Below are 25923 nucleotides of genomic sequence, written 5' to 3' on the forward strand. Positions count from 1 at the left end.
TCTATCCTAATAGTAGCCAAAAGGCATAAACGCCTTTTTGTTGACTGACAAGCCAATGTTATTTAGTTGACTGCATTAAGACTGCTTATAAATTATTTTAAGCAGCCCAGAGTTCTAATGACACACTAGAAACAGCATTTAATGAAAATGTGTAGGGATGTTTTATTTTAGAGACACATAAGATGAATTATGTGTTTTCTGAATATCATATCTATAACTTGAATGATGCAGATACATATTTTTCTGTGAATGTATAATGTTCAATGTGCAATAAGATGTATAACAAGGTGACACTGGTGTTGAGATACTCCATCTTGTATCGTTTAAAAGATAGCATAAAGCACTTCAATACTACATACAGCGAAGGACCATAGGTTCATAGGCTGGGGTCAACAGCAGTGTTAATACTTATTTTTTCTAGATTCTTGGCCTAGCCAGTAAAAATGACTATAAAGTATTTTTTCTCAAACTCTGACTCCTGCATGAACCCAGAAACATCCATAAAATGGAAACGTATGTATTTAGTTACATGGGGCATGGTAATGACTCTTAACCAACATAGATGATCTGGTTTTGGTTCCTGCTCTTGAAATTCTTTTCTTGATAAACAGTAGTTGGGTCAGAGTGCCAATAACCGTGTCTCTCACTCCTCAATTCACTAGACACAGAACTGCATAACTGTGCTCTTTTTCTTCTGTCCTGATTCTCAGGATTTTACCTGTCTGTCTATATAGTGGGTCAGCAACAACTGTTTGACAGCTGCCTTTCCCAAACCCTTTTGTAGCCTAGTTGCCAGGGAAGTCTTTTATCATACAGATGCAGGTGCCCCCAACACCTTTAGGTAGAGGAAGGATTAAAATCTAGGTGTCCCAGCTACTGGAGAAATGCTCCAACTAGTGAATAGACAATTACATAGAAGAGAGGCAACATTATCATCTGCAATCAGAGCAAACCAGATTTGATCCGAACATGCCAAGCAAATGGAGCCTTGCGTAGAGGGAAATGTGTTTACTGAATCCCAAATACCCTTGTGAAATACACAGGAATCTAGAGAACAAATTCAGTATTATTTCCTTTCCCACTACAAATGTACATAGTGAAAACTTGTGTAGCTCACAACTCATATATTATTTAGCAAGGCTTCAGAACAATGGAAAAGAGTCAAAATTAATGTCACACATCATGTTTTATTTTTCATCATCAGTACAGAACTGTTTGAAGTTTCTTAAGTCTTTCATCTCAGGTATGATTTAGCATTGCTAGTTCCTTTGTTTCCTCTTCTTCTGAACACAGAATTTAGAGATCAATTTTCCAGAGATTTTCTAGTTTGCATTATTCCACTCATATGATTAATTCCCTACTTTAACTGTTGTTTCCATGAACATAGTATTTATTTCCTGTTCCAACACAGAAATAAAGAAATGGTATTGCTCTTTGATAAAATAACTGACTTTCTAGACAAAAGAAACACAGCAGATCCAAGTTATCTGGGATTCAGTGAAGTGTTTGATATGGTTTCACAGACAGGACATAGTTCAACAGCAGAGAATGGAGTTTAATAAAAAAAATGCAGGATGGATAAAGAACAAACTAAATCAAAAACAAAGGGTATTTCTCAAAGGAGGACTATTAAGTTGTAGAGAGATTACTAATGTAGTTCTCTGAGGTATATTCTTGTTCTGATTTTATTTAATATATTCATTAATGGCCTTGGAAAAAAGTAGGCATGAGAGTTTAATTTGCAGGTGACAACACACCTGCAGAGGTAAAAGAGGGAATGTTTTACGTGAATCAGGTAGGCATTTTGGCATTTCTAAGGGATTTATAGATCCTGCTCACTGGGCAGTTCATCAGAATACTAATGTTACCATATAATATCAGTCCAGGAGGACATTTATTATTTTATATATGAGAATCATTAATGTAGAAGGCTTCTAAGGAAGCCATAAACAATATATACCACTATTCTTAAGTTTGCTTTAATTCACTATGCATGAATAATGATTTTTTTAATCACTGGGTACTTACATATCAGTTTTCTTGTGTAGAGAATTAATCTAAATCCATTGAAATCAACAAAAAACTGATTTTAGAAGCTTCAGTCTCTATACTCAAAACCAAGTACTTAGGCTTGCTTCCATTTGATATATTCAGAGTCTAAAATGGAGGTCTCTGGATTAATTAAGTCTTTCTGAGGTCTGTACAGCAAGAATGACATCTCCAGTGTATCATTCATCAGACTTATTACAGCCAGCTTTCAGAAGGTGAGAAGAGATGCCCTTCTTGAGGTCTCCCTTCCTGTCTCTTTATTTAAATTGCTTTAGAGGTAGCCTAGATGACTAACAGACTAAATGTATAACACTTAGCACACACAAAGCAAAAAGCAAAAGTGTGGTTGAATCTTGGCTCTTGTTTGGAAAACTGAATAATTAAAACTACTTTTGCTTTGGCAAATGGATTATACCTGCAGAATAGGCTTTACACTGGAAAGCCCACTGAGCGATGCAAGAATCAACTACATTTTCACATAATATTAAGGAATATTTCCACTGAATACATCTTTACTGTGTGTAACTGAAATATCTGAATTTTATTTTGTACAGTCCAGTCCTCCTACACGATCCCTATGCTTCTCTGTATCTGCCTTTCCAAGCCTTCCATTGTCTCCTAGACTGTCTCTGGTGCAGTCCCCTGCAGTCCAAAAGATTCATTTTCCCAATTTACTTACATCTGCCTTTATAAATTGTCTGCTGTCATCCATGTGTTCAAACCAGAAAGCCTTTGCTCACGCAACAGAGAGACTCCTTACTTTCTGCCTAATTCAGCATAAAGAATACCCCTATTAAAATAACCTGTGAATACATATTAAATTTGGAGAGTGAATCAGTTCCAATGATGCTGTTTTACTCTATCAGCTGCATTACACAGTAAACTTTTTACAAAGTCACCTAGTTATGTATTTGTCAGTTTATATCAGATGCTCAACATTATTTAATCACATTTGGTATCTTCATATTTTTTGCATGGTTTGTCTATTCATTTATGTATATCCTGTAACCCATCATGAACTTGGTCAAATGAAAACAGGGGGGAAAAAAAAACAACACTCTGTCACTTCAAAGGCCTTATTCTCCCCTCACAGCAACAAAAGAAAAACAACATTGAAGTTGGATGAATGATACTCATGCAAAAGGAAAATACAACTCATTGCTAGTGTTTAGCATTTACTATGATCAAAGGTTACATTTCATGGATCCCAGATGGCTCTTTCCTGATGTTTCTTAAAAGGAGTAAAATATATACACACACAGAATGTATTTAAAAAATACTACAAACCACACAATGAAATCATATTGACAAGGATTAATGGGCAAATGTAAACCACAAGTAATAATACCATTAAAATGGCTCCCACTTCTTTTCTTTTAACTTTTCATAATATCCTGGTAATTTGATGTTAAAAATGTCTTCTTATCATTAATAAATGCTAAGCTTCTATGAAATTAAAGGTCTACTTCCTCTTTATTAACAGCAAGAGGCCAGAAGTCTGTTGGAGAAAGACATGATAAATTAAATTGGCTCCTTTCTTCACTATGATACTTGTACAAAGACTTGCATGTAAGAAATGTCCACTGGTTCCCTGATAAGCGTGTGCAGGTTAAGGTGACTTTGACTTAACAGTGGGGATACAATCAGGGAACATTTGTATCATTTTTATCATACTCTGCCTCCCATTAAAGCCACAGGAAAAGACAGGATTTAACAGTGACTTGACCATTTCTACATCTTGTTATTCTGTATTTCATATTCCACGTACATTCCATATGTCTGGAAAAATCTGAAGAAGTAGAGATCATTTGCAAGGAGAGAAAGTTTTGAAGCTCTGTTGCCAAGAAAGAAGAGAATTCAAAGATGCATATTTGACATAATAGAACCATGCCTGTTGTGTACTCAATATGATGAACTAAAGTGATCTTAACTGATGCAAAAAGCTGATGATATCTTAAAACAGGACTCCAGGATAAACTCCATGTATTTTTCAGCAGAATAATATTTCTGCAAGATTTTGCAGAAGCAAAGAAGGATTTTGCTCTATTGTATACAAAGAAACAACTACATTTTTAAGAGACCAACAATTTTACATATTTTAAAAATTGTGTAAGAATTCTTACATGGTAATTCCCTTTCTCAAGAGGAAACAGTTGTCATTAAAAGATTTCTTAACTATTATGTCATTTTGAAAATATTATTGGTTTTTCTTTACTCATATTTTTATAATCTATTTTTATTTCTAGTGTACAAAGGAGAGAGATTAAAAAAGGAGGTAAACTTAAGTGAAAAAAAGAAACAAGAATATTTTCCAGGCAAATGGTTAGTAAATATTTCTATGTAAAATTTCTAAGTGACTAAAAATGATTACTTTACAGATCTGTACACATTTAAAATCTTCATGAATTTAACATTTTTTTTCCAAAAAATATATATTTCACTGATCAGAAATAAAAGTAGAAGATTTAGATATTTTTAATCACTAATAAAACATCTTAAAGAGATGTCAATAATGATTTCCACATTCCACCTTCATTATACTTTTAAATCTCACAAGCTGAGGATATTGATCTCTCCTTTATACATTGAGGAATAGTTGCATGAGTTTTACTTCTAGCTTTATAAAAAAAAAGCAGTGAGATCTGTCAATGATTTGTTTTCACACTCTCTTCTAGCAATTTAAACACTCTGTCTCAAATATGTTATTTAATATGGCTCTTTCATATTGTTTGTTAAAAGATGGTGTCCTACAATGTTACAAAGCTTTCCACCGCCACTAGTATTTTGAATCTGAATGTGACTGTGGCATATAATCAATTTAAGTTCCTAAAAAGTGACTTAGACTGTCTTTAATTACGTAGATTTTGTTAAAACTTTAGCAAAAAGCAAATATACCCTTATTTGGAGAAACATGCTGTTTTCTTTTGTCTATTTCAGGAATGTAACCATTATGAATATGACATCAACAGCTGCAAAATAGCAGAAAAAAACAAAACAACCAAACAAACAAAAAACCTCATAGCCAAAAAGGCTGCCTTCACAAGGCACTGTTACCAACAATCATCCTGCCACTAAAATCAAAGATGTGAGATTGCAGCAGGAAGTTAAATTTATTCTGTAATCTATAAACAAATTAGAAGGTCAAAAGAGGATTTATTTGGTGAGAGAAGGTTGATGGAACAACATGAAACCACCAAAGTCATTACAATTTCACCTATACTTTCCAATTGTTTGCCATTGCACTTTCTTTCCAGTTGTCTCTTCCTAACTTTTAAAAATGAAATAAGAATCAGCTGTAACAGCAAACAGAAAAAAGTGTCATGTTAATGCCTTAAAATATTTTTTAAAGTCACTCTTTAAGGTCAATTTTAAATCTGAGATATTATTTTCCTATTTGGAAAGAGAAATTGCCTTGTATTTTTTCCCCATTTTAAGACTATCTATCTAAACATTTTGTAATGCTTTCTCAGTGGACATTTATAAAGTGTTCACCCTCCACAGTTTAGCACAATTAAGCTTGCAGGCAGCATACAAATAAATAAATAAATATATATATGTAAAAGTGTTATGGGTTTGAACCTTAATCTTTTTAAGATGAATCCTGCCAGGCAAAGCTCTGATTGTCTTCAGCTACCTTTTTAAAGAGGGATTTTCTATTAGTTTCTCATTAATTTTCTTCCATTATGCTAATAATTATTTACTTTAAATAGTGTACAATAACTTCTACTTATGGAAAAAGTTATGAAAGCACTTTAGGTGAAGGCTGCAATTTGTTCTTCTCCTTTCTGTTCTGTAATAGGTTACACCATGATTGCAGACTTGTTAGAAGCACTTCCACAGTCCTTGCATAACTCACTCATGAACATGAATCTTAACTGTGTGATAAGTTAGCTTTCACTTCTATATATCGGTCAAGATTCTTGATTGGTAGAATATAAGTTTTCTTAAGTATTTACATCCTCTTAGAGCAAAGAAAACCCTCAGTTCTTTCTCTCAACTCCACGCTTAATTATAGTTCCAACAGTGGGGTTAACCTACAAATCATATTGACTAAGGCAAAAACAATTCCAACAGAAAAATATTTTCATCTTCTACTTATTTATCTTGATGATAGCCACCACTTGCCAACCTGACTTCCATCTTGTTCATATTGATCCTCAGTCACTTTCTCATCTGAAAACAAAGAAGCTGCAGAATTTAGGTCTTGATGGACTTAAAGATTAACAGCAACATTGCACTGCATGGACACCAAGTAAAAAATGCTGCAGAGGTTAGATTACACTGAAAAAATTCTCTGATTAAAATCAAGAATGTATATTTCTTTCTCAAAAAAAAATTTCCATCTTGTATCAAATGTCCTTTTTACTTATTATATTATGTTTTGCTACTTGTTAGAAAGAATGAAAAAAAATAGAGGTGATAAATTTTACTCTGTCATTTAACATTAAAAGTTTTCAGTTCAGTAATCAAATTATAAAAGATTGAGAAAAATACTTCTGAGAAGTCTAAAAGTGATTTTTTTTTCACAGTTAAATCAATAATGAGGGAAATGGCAGAGAGAGAAAGTCAGGAAAGTCAGGAAATGCTCATCCTCATAGCACAGAATGACATTTTTAATTTACTTTAAGGGTATTTTATCCACAAAAATAGCTGACTGACCAAAAAAATAACTTCAAATAGAAGGTTAAAAAAATTGTATTTAAAAGGTCCTTTCAAACAAAATGCATCTACAGTCTTGAATTTTCAGAATATGTTTTTGGTCAGTATGGTATCTGTGTAATACCTCTGCCATAGTATAGACAATTTTGGTTATTCAAAGACTTTTTTTGAAGAATAAATTTCCTCACTGGAAAAAAAAAGAAAGAAAGAAAGAAAGAAATCTCAGTTTCACATAATACTGACAAGGCCATTAGAATTAAACAGAGTCACTTTTATAGCAATTGAATCACCCATACCATATATGAATCAACCGTATATGCAAATACACAAGCTGCTGCTGGTCAAAAAGACCAGTATTATTATTGTGTCTTACCTGCCTTCTTAACATCTTAAAATTTGCAATAAGTCAATGTATCCTTTTGTGTTCTTTCACATGATTTTGTCTTCCTGGAAGGAAGTGTAAGAAAGAATTACAGCTTCCAGCAGCCATAAGTGCTTGAGACTCAACATTGTATTTATACTCCAGCTTTCCTAACCTTGTCCAATAAAACTATGACCTAAAATACTAGATGCCTGGGAGTTCTGTTTTAAAACTCATGTCAGGTTTCTCAGAAGTTCAGGAACACAAAACCTGAGTCAGCCTGCCTTGGTCTAGCTTGATCTGATATAGCAGTTCTTGTATCTTTTTTTCTGAGGTAGTGGTGGATTTGTTCATGGGGTTAGCCAGCAGTAAACTTACTTTGTCAGGCATGTCACTTAAACAGAGGCAGTAACAAACATAGAACTGAGATTTTCTTCTCAGTGATGACCTTAGATTGGGAATAAGAAAGATGTTACTTGTACCTTGACCCATCAGTCTTCCACTAGCAAGCATAGCTGATGAGAATCCACCACAACTGAAATCCTCTTCTCCCCTTAGTTATTGCTGATGTCTGTAGATGGAAGAATTTGCTAAACCCTGACACATTCCCCACTAACAAGCCTTTCTTTTTGCCTGCTTGAGAGGTTAAAGCTAGCAGTGAGTTCAAATGTCATTAACGAGGCAAGCAGTAATACATGAAGAGCATCGTCTCAGAGTCCAGGGAAGCTACTGACAATTCCGATTTGACTAAAATGAGTCAACTCATCAGCCAGATTCATGTCATGCAACTGCAGGCAACTAAAAGCTAACTGCCCAATTTAAGCTAATCATCTAAGCTCTGCTTTAACTCTCTATAGATTATGTCTTTTCAAGACCTAGATATGCCTACAGAGAGATTTAAACCATCCCAAAATAAGTTTAAAAATCACACCCAGACTTGACCCAGTGTGTCAGGGCTGAGTTGAATGAAGTGGAGTAGTTAAGCCCTAACAGTTTACCTCAGTCTGATCAGTCATAAAATGATGGCACCTATTTTCTGAAATAATCTTGGGAGAGTTTCATCCTCATGAAACTGACTTTTTCAGGGTTAATTTGAACACCTCAGTCTAAACTCTTTTTGAAGTTAATGTTTTTGGCTAAACCTGGTTAGGTCCCTAGCTTGCATTTTTTCATAGTTTTCAAGTGAATCAAGATGAAAATAGTTTCCCACTTGGTTCTTTATCTTACTGATTTTCTCTAAATCCAAAATCCAGACTAAAGTTCAAGAAATTTTGATCTCCAGGTGTATAGATTAAAAAAAAAAAAAGGTTTTCAAAAGCCTCTTTAAAGTAAACTCACAAACTTTTATACAGGTGTTGTTTAAACAAGGTTTTAGAAATTGGTTTGTATGCAGAAACTCTACAGTCACTACTGTGTTGACTGATGGCTTTTGGTATGCAGCATATTAGTCAAAATGAAAGACTACTATCAAAAACAGCACATCATTAAATCAGGGAATTACAGCTCTACCGGAGTTATGCAAAAATATTGGAACATACCTGATCAAAAGTGGCATTTCTTTAATTTTTTCCTCATTCCTTTTTATATTTCAAGTTTTGAGCAATTTATGGGAGAGTTGTAGTAAATGTTCCCTTGTACTTTGTTCAGAAGTTCAAACTAATCTGGGATCTAGGATGAAACCTAAGACCTTAGATGTAAAAGGAATATTTTCTCAAAGTCTAGGAAAGTTTCCTGTCTCTGCCAAGAATTACAAGTATTGTAAGATTTCAAAGATGGGCATAAAGGTTACATTATTCTTTGCTTGAAAAAATCATGCACCTAGAAAAACAGAAAAATCAAGCCATTGTCATATATAATAGTGAATTCAAGAGTTTTCAGAGAATGCTGCCTATGGGGGAAGCTTCTGTTAAAACTGTTTGCTTTAAGAAAGAGAAGCATATACTCAGCCATGAGGAATCTGGACTTTAAAAAGGCCACAGAGATCAGGTTCCAAATGTTATTTGCTGTCAAATGGAATGTTAAGCTTACTGTAGGGATATCGAGGAGCAACACAGCATTTCTGGTTTTGTGGTATTTTTGTATGTTGCAAAATTCTAAAATAAAACATTCATTTAACTACTAAAAGTATTTCCTGGGAAAATAACATGTAGAAGTCAAAGTGTGTTGTAAAAAATACCATAGGCCCTGTGCTTCTTACCATTATCTGAGTAATACTACCTTAAGATGTTCTTATTGTCTCAGCGTATGTAGGAAAAAGAACAACTCTACTTTAAGTTTCATTTTTGTCTTTCTCCTCTTATTCCAAATTAAAACAAGAAATATAAAATGAAAAATTGCTTAGAGAACTGCTTTATGTTTGTGCAAAATCAAACACCACAGGTATACTTGCTCTTGGAATGTTTGATCAGTTCTGTTAAAATTTGTTTATCCTTTTCTATTAACATAGAAATATAACATTACATTTTTCAATTATAAAAAAGTAAATTCATTTAAAAGCACATTTTGTGATAAGCCACCATGTCCACAGATCATCTTGTGACTTGTTGGTAATCAGAATGTGGTGATGGTGTTAAACAAAATCAATTGTAATAAGTTAAAAAAGAAATGCAGAAATGTCCCTCTACAACATCTCTCCATGCTCATAAAATGTTTTATAGTTTAATGCATTTTGTGTACCTGTCTCTCAGTGTTTATTCACAGCTACTTTTCAAGATCTGTGTCAGACAGACATTGACGGGTAGTTCTGCATAAACAAACAAACAAACAAACAACAACAACAACAACAACAAACGGAGACTTCATATGGCCTCAAATGATATATTGGAGGAAAGGTTTCAAAATTACTAACCTCTTTTTACTCCTTTTTTGTTAATAAAACAATCTATTCTTTAATCCTGACAGTCTTTTATAATTCACTCTTTACCTAACTTAAAACAAAAAGGCCACACTGGCAGCCCTGATGATTCAGCATCATATCTTCTAGCAGTGTCCTTTTATGCCTTTATTTCCACAGACTAAATGTTGCTTCATCATTTCTCTGCACTTTCTATTAGTGTATAGCAGTCATGCAGCAGAGGTATAAATACTAAAAGGTGAAACCTCTGTCTTTTTAACCTTAATGACAAAATTCTCATCAACTTCAGTGCGGTAAAATTTCTCTCATATTTTTCATTCTTAGAAACATTTTGAGAGATATATATTGACCTTTTCTTCCTTCTCCTCCTACTTAAACATTTTTCTTCAAGTTTAGATCTTCCAAATTTTCTAGTTTATTTCTTTATCAGATAATCCACTGACAGAGACAGAGACCAAGATGAAGTAGGATTTGGTTGATTGATCATTATATTAAAAACTTATATAACAATTAAGAGTATTTTTGTCCAGACCCAGTGAAAAACAAAGCATCCAAACTCATCTTTATCTTTCACCTAACAGTGGATTTTACTGAACATAAATAGAAAGGAGTTTCCAATAGCAAAACCCCTCTTTTGTTATTGACATACACTAGCTCACTTGAACAGTATGATTATTTCTCCTACTTTAATGAAAAGTGGCAAATACAATCATACTGTGTTAAACTTATGATATGTGTAAACTGAGCTCTTATTTTCAGCCCTCTTTCTGCTACAAAAATATTGTTGAACTTGTGTGCATCTTACATTCAGCATCAGTTCAGATGGAAAGAGACTGGTGCGAAAGAAGATCATGAAAGTTGTAAGAGTTCATCTCTATGTAGCTTATAAAGGAAAAAAAAAAGAGGTGTAATAACTTGTTACATCATACATTTCCACTCCATGAAAATAAATACTTCATATTTGATGGGATATAAACTAATGTTTTTGAGGAAAACTAAGAACAACAATTATTAACAGAGAATTCATAACAATTATAAATAGAGAATGTATACATATCGTTAATATACAGTCCAATGCTGAGGCCACATAAAAACATTTTGCTACAGAACTTCACAATTGCACAAGAGGAATAAGCCTAATTTACGGTGTTTTGGAGTGTAAAAATACCCTTTGTATGACCATGAAATTCGAGAACTGATGAAGCTGATGAAAAAATGTTGAGAGTTACTTGGAGATATTTGTTTCAACAGTTTGAAACCATTCAGTAGTACAAAAGATAATCTACATTAACATATAATATTTCATTAGCTCTTACTGTCCCCTATTCATTCAGCTTCATCTTGCTTCAGTTTGGATTGCTAGCCTTCTGGAAAGGTACAGTCTCTGTATATATTTGCACAGAAGGCATCAGTCCTTCAGGAGGGCCTTTTTGATTTCCTGAAAGAAAACATAATTAATAACATCATTACTACATACAATGAAATACAGCATAGCTAACATAAAATAGCACATAATGCTTGAGCAGTATCGTTAAGTCCTTCTCTACTAATATAAGAAGGATAAGAATAGAGAGCAGAAATCTACTTTGGTTAATCTATTTTATAGCTTCAGTTATGAGATTCTCCCTAGGCGTCCAAAGTTACCTCTGGTTTTTATTTCTCTCTCTCTCTCTCTATATATATATATATTTTTAATATTAGATATATTTTGTCTGTTGTTTTGGAACAGTTTGACATTGTGCTACTTTTGTTTTTGTTTTAAGATGATGCTTAAAATTTTTCATATGAAACACATGAATAGTTTGCTTTAAATCTTCAAACTTTTCACAGAAAAAAATATTTTCAATAACTTATTTACCCATGACTAGTGAAATAGCAGTACTTTTGTTTAAACTCTTCTTGCCATCTACAGTGAGCCACACAGACGCTAAAAAAGGGCATACTGCTTTATCGGTCTCCTTTTGCTGTCAGTCAATACATAGCTGAAAATGAAGTAAATGTTTTCTCAAAGTCTGACTTGCTGACTGGGAACCAGCCTTCCACATGCTCTGATGACATGAAACCATTTGAATATTGCTCAGTCAACAGAATTTCTCAAAGCACTTCAAAAATACATTATCACATAGTATTTTGGGCTCCATTAATGAAAAGGAAATGTGGTTTTCTTTCAGTATGGGAAGTGATATTCACAGGTGTATTTCCAAAACGGACTCTATTTTCCTTTTTCAGGAATGCAGTTCATTTTAGAAGCCAGCCACACAGTGATGGAAATAGAGGAAAATTACAGCCATTAAGCACAGACAGGAAATGTGTGCACCAGCTTTAACTCAACATGAAAATTAAATCCAAACTGCTACAAACTAGGTCCGGGTTTTAATGTTAATTGTTCACGTGCCCTCAGTATAAATTATTCACACTAATGTACTGCATTAGCCAAGCCTGTCACTTCTACAATTATTTTTTGTTGTTGTTGTTGTTGTTGTTTTGTAAATGCCAGCTCATTTTGTGTCCATTGTGGGAATTTAGGTAAGCTGCTTTAGTTGTAAGAAAGTTCTGAGCATAACATTTAAGGCTGCTGCAGCAGTTTCATGGATCATTAACAATTTGCTAATATTGTTTTAGCTTGCAAATTAGTGCAGCTTAGTGACTAAGGAAAGGTTCCATAGCTGTCATCAATCAGACTAAAATTCTTCATGCATGAGATGAAAAACGATTTCTAGCCTTTGAGGCTCAGACAGCAATTACTGTAACAAAAAAAAAAGGGGGGGGGAGGAGTGAAGGAGGGAAAGAAAGCATTCCTATGTAAAATTCCTATGTAAAATGCTATTAGCAATTCTATTAAGCTTATTTCTTGTTGCACTAGAAAAGAACTAAAGCATGCTGTGTAACCATACCTTAGCTTTCTCCTATATTACCAAAGTGACAAATTTTAGAAGAAAAGAAGAAAATCTTTCCTAGGAACCAATAAAAGATTGGTGAATAAAGCAAAAAAAAACCCCCAAAACAAAAAACAAAAAGGGAGTTTAGAAATATATTTGCTTCAGCCATCCTCCCAATCGTTTTGTATTTGTTCTTCTTGAACATTTGAGTGATTGAGTTTTATTCACATGGATGCTCACAGAAAGTAAATCCTTAGCTTCCACACTCTAGTACTCACAGACAGCAAATTTTAAACACGATGTACACACATTTTCATAGAAAAGGAAGTTATCAGGCTTCTAAGCTCCTCTTGGCAGAGGCCTAGTGTAGCACAGTGAGGAAGCCAACAAGCAGTTTCTTGGGACCACTCAACAACTAAGTGTAAGTTCTGTTACAGCTGAAATTTTTTGGAGCAAATAGCAGTTTTAATCCACCATGTGAGTATACAGCTCACAGCAGAGTTTCCTCTTCTGTCTCCCCAGCAGAGCAGAGGGCAAGGACATATGCATTTTTGCTAAGCAGAAACTTCTATCAGCTGACTTGCACCTTGGCATGCGATCAGTGTCAGTCCAGTGCCTTCAGCTTCACTGACATCAGCAAAGAAGTATAGTTCTTATAGATTATTTTTATTTTTTATTTTTATTTTTTAACTCTCTGACTCCACAATATTTTTTCCCTTATCCATCATCTTCATATTCATTCAGTTACTCTCTCTTCATATTGCTTCCCCCACTTCCCACCTCCTTGCAGCCGTTTCTTCTTTCACACTTTCACAAAACTTCCCATCAAATCTTCCTCTTTCATTCTCCCCTCCGCTCTCACCATTGGTATCTGTCTTGATCTCATCTATATCTCATCCATCCCATAGTAACTGTAGAGTCCTCTTTTTCAAATTCTTTCAGTTCTTTATGGAAGCTCATAAACTCTATTCATTATTTACAAACAGCTTTAAATAAACAGAAGTGACCATAATATTGTCCTGCTTCTATCTTTTGTCATCTCCAGACTACCCACCACTGTTTGTATCAACGACTGTACCAGCGTTTTTCTTGTCAAACAGAAATGTCTGCAGAAAAGGCCAATGCGCCTGTAAAGCAGCTATTGCTGTTTTCACCAGTGTTTAGCTTAAATCCTCGGTACCTCTGGTAGAGGGTGGGACATTATTCTGAGAACAGGCATGATTTACATCTTTGTAGTGAAGCCACATTTGTACAGTTCTGTCAAGGCCACTAGGAAAAAAGGACTAAATTTTCACATTTATACTTGAGGATCTGCCCTTGAGGATCTGAGCCCATGTTCTTTATGTTTGTGGGGGGGCTTTAAGTGTCAGAAATATCCAGAAGAGTCCATACACAATCTGCAATGTAGTATTAGTAATCAAGATCATGCATAATCACTGAAAACATTTTGAGATAGTTATATATTAATTAACTTAATAAGATAGTAACTAGATTTATCAGACAGAAAGAGCTGATTAACCATCATCATAACTAAGCCTTTAGATGGTGGGTTTATAAAGAAAAAAAACAACCTATTTTACAATGGTAAAAAAAAAAATTCCCTGCTCAGATCTCAAATTTAGTCTAACTTAACAGGAAAGAAGTGATCTTCTCATTGAATAGTGACATCCAAGCACAGTTATCTGTATTACATCTACGCCAAATAGCACCAGTTAATATGTAAGGAATGGAATCTTATGTTTGTCTTACGAAAATTTATGCCAAAGACTAGTCCCAGCTGACTTGATGGTACATAAGTATATGATAATCAGGCTGTTATGTCACAATTTGCAAATGTGAAAGTAGTTAGATCTTCTTCTTGGTACCAAAAAATTTCTGTACCAGGAAATTCAGTGAGTTTGTTATTTGAAATTATGATTCTTGTTTTAATCCCCCCTTTTTTTAAGTTTCTCTAAAGGGTGATTTTGAAGTTTGGGAATGATATAGAAAAATTCTAGCACTCACTAAGTGTCACCTTTCTAGGATCAATATATAAAATAATGTTTCAATGAAGGTTGAAGTTGCTTTTTGATATTAAAGCTGTCATTTTGAATTGAAGATATCCATATGTAGAAGTACCTGTGAAGTAGCGATCATATTTTAACACTCCACCTTAACTGTAGTGAGATATCGACAGGATAAACAAGAGTCTAAATACATTAAGCATGTGATCCAAGACGTGGACTAAAATCTTATTTAATCACATTTTATATTTCAGTATGCCTTAAACTTCATTGATAACATATTTTCTAGGTATGTTAAATGTTAATCTTACTTCTGGTGGCATTAGCCATATGTATATTCCTAATTATGACATATATAATCAAATTATCCAGGAGAAAAGTTATTACAGTTAGATTTATTTTATACCCGCACTGCATCTGAGCAACATAATGCAGCCCATCAATCAAAAAAGTAATCATTTATTTCTGTATCTTTCCATTTATAAGAACATTTTTCATCAGCTTGACAAAATGAATTATGAGTCCTATTTCAAACTTCACTTTTCTTTACAAGTTCATTTAGGAACATCAGAGTCTTAAAATTAAAAGGACAGAGAGAAATAAAGCAATTCTCTTTCAGTATTTCCCAAAAGAGTGCCTTTTATTTGTTGTATTTATTAACATCTATCTATCTATCTATATATATATATATATAAAACCTAATAAGAACATGGTATATATTCTTGGATAAAAAATTATTCTGTAGTTAACATATCTAATATTGGGTGTCCATCTTTGCTCTGACTAGATGAACAACCCATAGTCATTCCTCTAGCATAAGAAAGAAAGAACATAAAATACTTCAAATATATTACAGATTTTTCAGTTAATATTTTAGAAATTGATTAGTCAAACATTTTATTCAACAAGTGTGAAGAAGACATCTAAAATGGTAACCAGTAGATGTTTTCTTACTTTATCTCTGGGTTGTACATTTTGGCTTTCTGTATTGTCACAGAGAGTATTTATTTTTCCTTTTATTTGTTTATTTAGTTAAAAAGACTCCATTCATGTACGAAGTATTACACAGCTCTAAGCCTCTAGGGTAGCAGCCCATGGGGAGCACTGACGAATTAAAAACACCTCCATTTACAATAAGTCCCCATTCCACGCAAAATGGAAACCAAATAGAAAAGTAATGTGTTTCTCATATGCTATCTCCTTACTTGGAAAACAAGCAAGGAAGAGTCTCATGAAAAAGGCTAAATAAACTGTCTAGTATTTAGCTAGAACAGAAGATTCATAGGTAATTTTTAAGTATTTTTCTAGCATATTTAGGTGTGCTACAGAAGTATAATAATAAAATTAATTAAAGGAAATATAAAGATAAAAATCATTGGCTTTCATAGAAATACAAGGGCAAAGACAACATTTTCTAAGAGAAATTTGTGGAATAAAATAAAAAGTCACCAGTTTATAAAACAACTCTTATTTGATTTTTTACTATTAAAATCAATGGAAAAATCTGCCTGTCCTCTTCGCTGCATTAATTAGGCATAAGCATCAACAGCCTTGATGTACTACTCAAAATGCTGATCTAATCATCAGTGTCTAAAGGCCATAAGGCAAGGAAATCCCTGCCATCACACCCTATCTAGAAACTATTCTGCATTTTTGACTATGCTAGAACTTAAATCTTTCCACTTTCGACTGTTGAGAGACAAAAGGCAAACACCAAATGAAATCTCAATATAAAACCTATATTTTTACAATAAAAAAGGAAAAAAAAAGTATTTTAAGTGACTCAAATCACCCCAAGCTCACTATGCTCTCTGCAGTCCTGTAAGAACAATAACCATAAGATCAGATTTACTTAAAAAAAATTCACTAAAACAGTACACTCATGTCAGAAGAACACTGCCAACTGTAGAGGGCTTGAAAAACAAGTCTTAGGAGTAAGAAGATCTTTATTGACCCAGAAAAGAGATAAGTTGCTGACAAGTGAGGCAACTGAATGTATATATGCTAGCAAATTAGAGACTGCTGGGATGGGAGTGTTTACAAGACTGAGAAATCAGACTAGTTTAAAACTAAACTCTACTAAATTCATTTATTGACAACAAACTTCATACTAACAGTTAATTCTTACACAAAATATACTGCATACTTACACTTCCACTGCATATACAAACCTATTAGTCTTTAGCAACTAGATCTGAATTAGCTATGAGTATACAGTACCACAGAGCAGATGCTGTATGCCTAATGCTGATGGATAGTGTCCTTGAAGGTACTTCATCGCTGACCCTGAGGTGAGCAAGCTCAGGAGCTCTTTGATGAGAGAAGCTGGAATTGATGTAGGCTTCTCTTTGTTTTCTGTTTTTCCTCTTCATGCTTGATTGTTTTGATGTTATTTTCAACCCCTCACAAAAACAGGACCTCATCTGCTCCCAATACTGTATTTGGAAGGATGTCCTCCTATTTACACATTCTTGTGCTTGTCTTGTTCTTTGCCTTCAACCTTGTATCACTTGTGTGTCTTCTACATGCAGCTACACATGTTTTTGTTTGCTCCTTTTGGGGTGACATTGCTCATGTACCAGTGTAAAATGCATATATGGCATGACTAGCAATGTCATCACAGTGTTACCAATACTTACATACTGTTTTTGTTCACACTATGTTAGTACTATTTTTGTATGCTTGTATTTGTAGGCAAACAAGTATTAATATGCATTGTAAGTAAATGAATATTAATTTTATCCAGATGGATATGTATTTAATTCATATGTATCACAGGCCTCTGCTTTGGCAACAAAAGGAGAGAAAAAATGACATGTATTTTCCAGTCTGTCATTCCTTCTTTTCTATATAACTAAACCAAGAGACTTCCTTGCTTCACTGTGAGAGGAATCAAATACAGGAGATTATGAAAGTGTGTACCTTTACTTGAATAGGCTTTTATTTCTAATCTTAGTAACTTTTCCATTCAAATAATACAAATCTCTGGCCATTGCTTGGATAACTTCATGAAGATTGTCTACAAGACAGGTACCCAAGTCTCAAAGGAAAAGTACAAAACAGCAATGAATGTCTGGAATCCTTCACTCGGTTAGTGGTCCCATTACAGTGGTACAGAAAGGCTTTTCTCGGAAATAGATCTTATGTGGAAGTTTAGTCAAAATAACACCACTGAAGAATGATGATGCAGCCCAAACATGACAGAAGTCAGAGGAAGTACAGAAGAAGAAGAAGAAGAAGAAAAAAAAAACAACAGTCATCATCATCAGTTAATGTAATACACTGACCGATATGCTGTGATGCCTCCAAATGCTGATACTGTGAATTTTATATGTGACTTGAATTCCATAGAACCACATAGATTTTAACCCAAAATGACTCCTTATCAGGCAGGTCTAGATGACTAATCCAACACTTCAGGTTCAGCCTTAAAGGTTAGCTTACTTTCTTACTTTATCTCTACAATTAAATTACTACTTTATCTCTACAATTAAATTAAATTTCATTTCCAGCCTGCATTTCTGTAGCAATTCTGAGGTTAAAGCAAGCCAAGCATCAAAGAGTTAACTTTTGGATGAACATTTAGGCAACTGAAAGTCTACGTTATGCTAAAGGCTATTTGTAACTGTTAATTATTTCAGCTAATTTGATTGCTGCTATGTTTTTTTTTTGTTTTTTAAACTCTTAACCTGACACACAATGTCAGCTTTACAGACCTGTGTGTAATGTGATTGTAACTAGCTAGAGCCAGAGCTATGAACAAGATGATGTTCATACCAAATAAATGTATTTTACAATAAAGAATAAAACTAGTTTCAAATATTGTGTTCTTCACTGGGACAAAAACTGGACTTTTAAAACTTTCAAAAATAGTGAGAGGTGAGAAAAAAAAAGGATCTGGATTGTCTTGTGTATGGGAAAGTGTGGAAGAATGTCGAGGAGATAGGCGATGGAAGCTAGCCAGACCGTTCTGTGGGAAAAGGAGCATCAACAGGGCATGCTGACCCATAGCCATGTAGCTGGGCCTATGCCAGTGTGGTGTGCACCTGGGCTTTGACTCAAGATTAGCGATCAGCTCAGCGTGCCCACTGCGCATGTGTATAGTACACAAAAACCACGTACAGTGCCCCCCCCGGCGTTCCTCGCCATGGACTGACGCTCAGCGGTGCCAGGGACTCTCCTGCTCCTTTATTGCCTCGATCGGGAAATCGCTGGGGAACCCCCGCTCAGACGCAGAGGTAATAAATGCTTAGCATCGACCTCAGTGTGCCTTGTGTTTGTGTATCTGTTCCTGCTGGGAGTCCAGGTGTCACCCCCGCCGGACCCTTACATCTTGGGTAATTTTGTATAGCGAAAGACAAAGTTTTAAGTCCTCAACTTGATATTTGCTCAGACTGTAAGCCCAGCCACAAGGTAAAATAGTCTCATTTGGTCTCCGCTTTGGAGCTGTGCGACTTTATGTAAATAAATAAACAGTAATTGTATTAGCCAGGTTTCCCATACTCTACATGAGGACAATATTATTTAACTCTGGCATCAGTCTTACATTGACCAAATAAATATTTAGTTTTGTCTGCAAAAAGAAATACTGAGAAAAGAGATTCCTGACGTATCAGGGCACGCAGATGGAATGAAAATGACAACCTGTGCGGGGTGTACACTGTGGTCACCAGATGGTTCTGCAGCCAGGACTCTTTTGGCTAATTGTCTTATACTCTTCAGTTTTGACTAAAACTTTGTTATAGATGTGCAGGATCATTTGTTAAAGAAAATTCAGTCTATACTGTTGTGTTCCTACAAAAAACTCAGAACTGTCCTTTTTTCTGATGGAAAAATACATTTTTTTGGAAATTTTCTGATCACCTCTATTTATATAATGATAAGAATAAACACAATGTGTCATAGAATAAAAATGCTGATTTAAGGCTAACCCTAACTCCCCAAATTGTCCTAAATTTGGTGGCTCAAAAAAGAAAGTTCTGTGACATCAGGTATGTATCCCTTAAACTAGGCAAACGTGACATATAAAGGTCTGTTTCTTTTGCTTCCCAGGAAACATAAGAGAGAAGGACGATGTAACAAAGATCTCCCAGAGGTGGAGGTGTATCTGGCAAAGTTCGCCAGCTATTCTGACATATAAGAGATTTCAGTATGCAATGTAGGCCAATTCTGCATCAATACGAGGATCAGAAAAAAGAAAGAGAAAACACCATTTCATACTTAGTCTTAAACTAAATTGCATTCTGCAAAACCATTGATCCAGCAAATGAGCTTTCTACTGCCAGAGCAATCGTAAGGCTGCTTCACAAGTGAAGGGGCGTCAGGAGCGACGAGTCACCAACAAGGGACACAGTCCCACAGCACTCACGCAAGAAGAGCAGAGTGTTTAGTGACAGCGACCAGTGTCAGTCAAGAGCCCTGTGATTGCCAGCCATGTCCATAGTGACAAGGCAGGTCTGGGATGAGGCCAGGAAGTCAGGTCAGCAAGGCCAGGTCAGCGTCAGCACGGTACAAGGCCGGGCAGAGGCACAGATGCAACATAACTCACACAAGGACCAAGGGCAACAGCCTGAGCTTAAGTGCAGCTCCCAAGCAAAGGGGCCAGAGACCCCACATGAAATTCCCCACAGCTTCTTCTCACAGCCTGGCTGTTTTCACAGCAGTCTGATCCCAGGGTACACAAATGCACCATATCAGAGCCGACCTTGAACAACACAGGGAGCCAAACCCCAAGGAGGTGGGGGAAGAGGTTGCAGAGCCTGTTAGTGCCCTCAGGGTCCTGATAACTACATCGGTTCAATTTTTTTGTCCAGTCAAATGGAGTTTAAATGCTGTTGAAGTTTAGAGCCTTGGCCTGTGGACAAGACAGGTCATCTCACTGAAGCAGATGCCTCAAGATGTCCAGCAGTTTTTCTTTTGATTTGGCTGAGGATCACTGTTATACAGCCATTTCAATCTTGGCAGGTACTCAGTTTAGAAGGCATAAAAAATAAATAGAAAAAAAACCCACAAACAGCCTAACAAAAACAACTAAAAAGTTTATTTTTTTTTCCAGTGCTGAAGGATCTCACTTTAACTTACTTCCCAAATAGGAAGCGGTTGGGCAGAAATAGAAAGAAGTGGATGTGAGAGTTCCATTTATCTAATTGATTTCCCATCTCTTAGCCAGAAGAAAGCATACTTCCAACTGTTTCAGTAGTACTTTCAAGATACTGTAATGCATTTAAACTGTTTCAATGAAATTTGATTATAGTCACTTGTTTAACAGTTCTACCAAATTGTAATCCCTTTACCTACAAAGCTTGTAAACAAAATGCATTACAAAAGTTAATAAAAAAATCTTAGCTGTATACTTACACTGAAGAATTTTTTTATCTTACAGATATGTAGATGTTAAGGCATGGTGTAGGAAACCTCTTGATTGTCATACTCCTTCACCATTTGAATGAGAAATCTTTTTAAGCTGAAGTTCAGGAAGGAAGGATTTTTAAGCTGTGTGAGTTGGGAAGCAGCCACATAATTCTACAGCACAAAGAAGAATGCCTCCCCTAAATGAATACTGGTTCCTGTGTGGTCTGACCCACATAAGATGTCAGACTCCTTTTCATTTGAGAAGGTTTTTTTTCTTTTTCTTTCTGGTATGTTGACTTGGACACTATGAAGGTTTGCTCCCTTCTCATCATAGTCCAGAGATCTTGTCTGTAGTTCGGATTGTAAAACCCACTCCATGTAGGTTTCTACCTTTATGTTACTGAGCTTGAATACTAGTATCATGCATCTCAGATCTGCATATTGTAAAATTTATCTGCGGTATGTATTAAATCCGTTCAGACAAGAGGTAATGTTCTAGTGTTACTTCCCCTCCACAGTAAATTGCAGACAAGTCTACTGAAGTCTTTTAAAAACATAACTGATTAAACATAGCCAAAGCATTTCAAAATAATATAACCCTAAAAAATAGAGCCCACAACACTGTTACAGAGTAGTGCTTCAATTACTGTGAAATTGTGATTTCTAGTTGTGGTTAATGATGTGAAAAGAGGATATGATGAGGTCTAATGTCAGACCACTACCAAGCGCTACAAATTATGGAAGGAAGAGTTACCTACTTTGAGTAATTTATTGCTAAATAATACCCAGTCTGCTTCAACAATATTCCTAATAGCCTCATTTTTAGTTACAACACCTACTGTGATAAGGAATAAAGCCATGGAAGTCGATAGATTTGAAATAACACTAACCAAAGTAAATAGAAAGAAAGACTTTTTTTTTTTTTTTTTTTCTTTAGAACAAAGCATAGCAAACATAGGTCAAACTATAATAAGTGTGGTTTGGAGAGCTATATTTATTCCATTTTTCCAGCACTAGCTCCAGTTAAGACGTATGAAAACTATTTAGAGGGAAGTTCAGTTTAAGTTAACTTTTTATAGAGTAAATCCAGAATCATAGTGTTATATTAGTGAACAAAAGACAATAAAACAACTTCTAATTTCCTACTCCTGTAAACACATCTGCAAAAGCAGATTAAGATCACTTTGCTTTTGCAAAATAGATGTAAATGAGATAGCTGCAGAAAGAACCACGCACTGGAGAATCAGACCTACTACACATTAAAGAGATCTTCAGTAACTGCCCAACATTACACAATAACATCAAGGAAGGAAAGAGACATTTACACGCTATTAGGGACTTGGTCCTGCATTTAAAGCAGACTAAAATACATCATTTATGATAAAATATATTATATATAAAATGAATCTTTATTCTCTTGCAGGTTTCTAACTATTTAGGAGACCATTTATCACTAGAAGTAGTTGCAGTAATTTGGCCTTTTAAGTTTCTCTCTACTAAGTTAAATCCCTCCCTATTAACATCATCAGTTTAAAGTGATTCTCTTTAATTTGCAAATGATTTGGCTTTATGCTTAGTTTTATATTCAGTGATGTAGCTGTAAGTTTGAAGGCTACATTAAGTATTTTAGAATGAACTTCTCATATTCCCAGGTTCTGGCAACCTGAGAAAATTGACTACATCAGATGCTTTGCCACACCTGTTTTGAGACCTTTTCTAGTACAAAACAGCGGTAACAATAGCAGACAACTCTATCTGATATATCTCCTTTTCCCATTTTAAAGGGCCCCTAGTTTTTGACAATCTACTTGTTTTACTGTGAAAGATCCACCATACTTACAAGTTTGGGATTGAGGATTTGTATTAAACACCATCAAAAAAAGGAGGACGTGGCACTCTCCTTTGTTGTCTCAAATTACCACACAAAACAAGCGGCAGCGGGTAGCGTGAATTTATCTTTGCCGTAACCCAAGGTGTCAGCACCCTGAGGGGCCCAGCTGCCCCCGGCTGCCCTGCTCCCTTGTGGGGTGGTGGGACGAGACAGGTCCTGGCGGCGAGGCCCGGCTCTGCCGCCACCGGGAGTCCCTGCCGATACCAGCCCTCGGGGAGCTCCTGGTCCCGCGGCACTCTGACACATGGTTTGTCTCACAGCAAGCTTTAGCTTCATATACTTCACATATACTTCATATGCTTCATAGCTTTTGTGCTTCAGATGTTTGAGGCCAGGTGAGATAAATCCCACACGGTACATCACAGTTTAGATATCATCCTATTCTCAGTTATTATCTCACACTTCTCCAGCCATAGATATTTGTCAGGTGGTAGCCTTACATTTAGATTAGATTTGTTATGATCACAGGTAGAAGCCACAGTCCTGCAGCATATATTTGACGTGAGTGGTTTGTTAAGAGATAGAAGAAAACAGTTTTATCTTGAAAATTCAAAATCTCCTTTGGCAAATTGCCCACAAGACATTTTTGTTTGTTTGTTTTGCTTTGTTCTGTTTTTTTTTTTTTCCCTTCTGTACCTTCCCTCACTGCTTGCCTAGATCGTTCAAACCTGACTCTATCCTAATTCTGAATGTCACACCTCAAGGATCCCTGAACCTAAGCAAAAAAAGCTCATTTAGGTCAGAGCACAGAAAGTATGTAGCCTGAATGGGAGATTCTGAGTAGAGTTTGAAGTGCTGGCAGTAAGGGTAAAATCGTATGAATCATTTTTCTTTCAAATGAAGGGCTCTCAAATTGAGGCTGTGCAAACTCCTACCTAGTCACTCCTGTAACTAGAAGTGTGGTTTAATTAACTGCACCAGAAAAATTCCTGATCAGTTTAAGGGAAACCAAAATAAATCTTGCTGAAATGGATACAATATTTGTACGTGAGACCTTACCTTACTGCAATGGTTTACTTTAATCACAGCTAAATAAAAAATGATACAACTTCCTTATCTATACAACTATAAGCGAATGTAATTGGGAAATGCATTCAAATTCATGGACTGAAGCTTCTAAAGCTGACTAGTCATTTCATACCAACATTTATTAATTTCAAAGAAAAATGTTTCCAAATTGAGTAGACTGTTTTGAAATTGTTAGTCAACAAGCCTAGAACCCTGTGGTGTTATTGTGACAGCCACTTTAAAGCCAAGGAAAGATTTATTTGCTATATGCTTGAAAAGGTCAGAGAGAAAAGTACTTACACAAGGACAATGCACACAGTTTTATATAAACACAACAAGGTAGTACGTTCAAATATTTGCCGAAATAGAAATAACTCTTGCCTGTCATTTTTTTAAATGACCTTCCGATTAAAAGAGCATACCAAAGTATTTGTGATGAATTTGAAGAGGCAGTAATTCAGTTTTTCACATAGACTGGTGAGACTGGGCTTGTTTCACTCAGATTGGTTTGTTAAATATTTTATAGATCAGTTTTCTGCTTCTATTGAATTAGAGTGTAATCATCACATAATATTTTATTTACTGTCGAGGAACATGTCAAGAAGCTTTTTATATTTGATTGTTTTTTTCTAGGGTAGTTAATTTATGCATCAGCATTACTTGGTTACTGTACCTGTCTTCAAGAGCAATTTTAGTTGATGTGATCTGACAAAATTGTTATGATGAATCAACAGACCTGGCAATCTGAATAAAATATTCCTTAATGCTGGCTAGCAGAAGGTATCATTCATTTCTTGTCTTTCATAGGATAAAAATATCTTTCACTGAATTAGTTCCTGGTAATAATACACAAAAGCTATTTAATACAGAAATTATTTTCACCATATTATGACATATATGCACCTGTGGAGGGTCATGACAGGGTTAAGCTGGCGGAAGGTTACAAGTAGCAAGCTGTGGGAAGGAGGAAGCAAGCAGCAAGGTACAAGGCGTGATCGCCGCATGATCAGTGTGATGATTGGCTACCTACCGCGTGATCGCCGCATGATCAGCATGGTGACTGGCTTAGCAAAGCGTATCTGTAAAACCGCTGAAGCAGCTAACTTCTCAGTATAAATATGCTCAGAAATAAACAATAAAGGTCTCAAGATTCACCACTTCTTGAGTTCGTGCCGTCATTCGCTACAAATGGCGCCCGAACAGGGACCCAGCTCGGTGTAAGAAAACGACGCCTATCCGGTAGCGAAACCCGACTGAACCAAGACTCCAAGCCTTACCAAGTACTGTGTGCCCATCACCTCGACGAAGGTGAGCGGTCGGGAATCATGGGGGGAAGGTTATCCCTAGAACAGAAACAAAGTCTCGATGTATTGAGACGGCTTTTGGACAGGCATAATTGGGGCATTTCGGATGGCAAATTATTAACACTCTTGGATTGGATTATGAGAAATGTACCCGACTTCCCTGCAAATGGGACATTTCAACTCGATGAATGGGCAAAAGTAGGTCAAAGACTATATGAAGAAGTAGGGACTGGAGATGTCGCAGTTTGTAAGCATTTGGCTACATGGGGGACAATCATGAACACTCTAAAAGCTACACAAAAGAGTTTGGCTTCTGCCCCCTCCGCCTGTGATACATCCTTACCTTCTGCGTCCTCCTTAAAGGAGCAGCCCTCGGTAGTCGCGGCATCCTCCCACAGCCTGGGCTCTGCCCAGACGACCCCTGAGTTGGGGAATGGGGAAAATAGGAAGAGTATTCATAAACCGGCCCCATTCTCCGGGAACTCGCATTTCAAAGCTCTTCTTGGAGAAGCCGATGGCAGGGATGAAGACGATCCCTTCGACCCGGGATTTCACAGAATCACA

Source organism: Apteryx mantelli, chromosome 1, assembly GCF_036417845.1.
Source record: "Apteryx mantelli isolate bAptMan1 chromosome 1, bAptMan1.hap1, whole genome shotgun sequence".
Taxonomy (NCBI): domain Eukaryota; kingdom Metazoa; phylum Chordata; class Aves; order Apterygiformes; family Apterygidae; genus Apteryx; species Apteryx mantelli.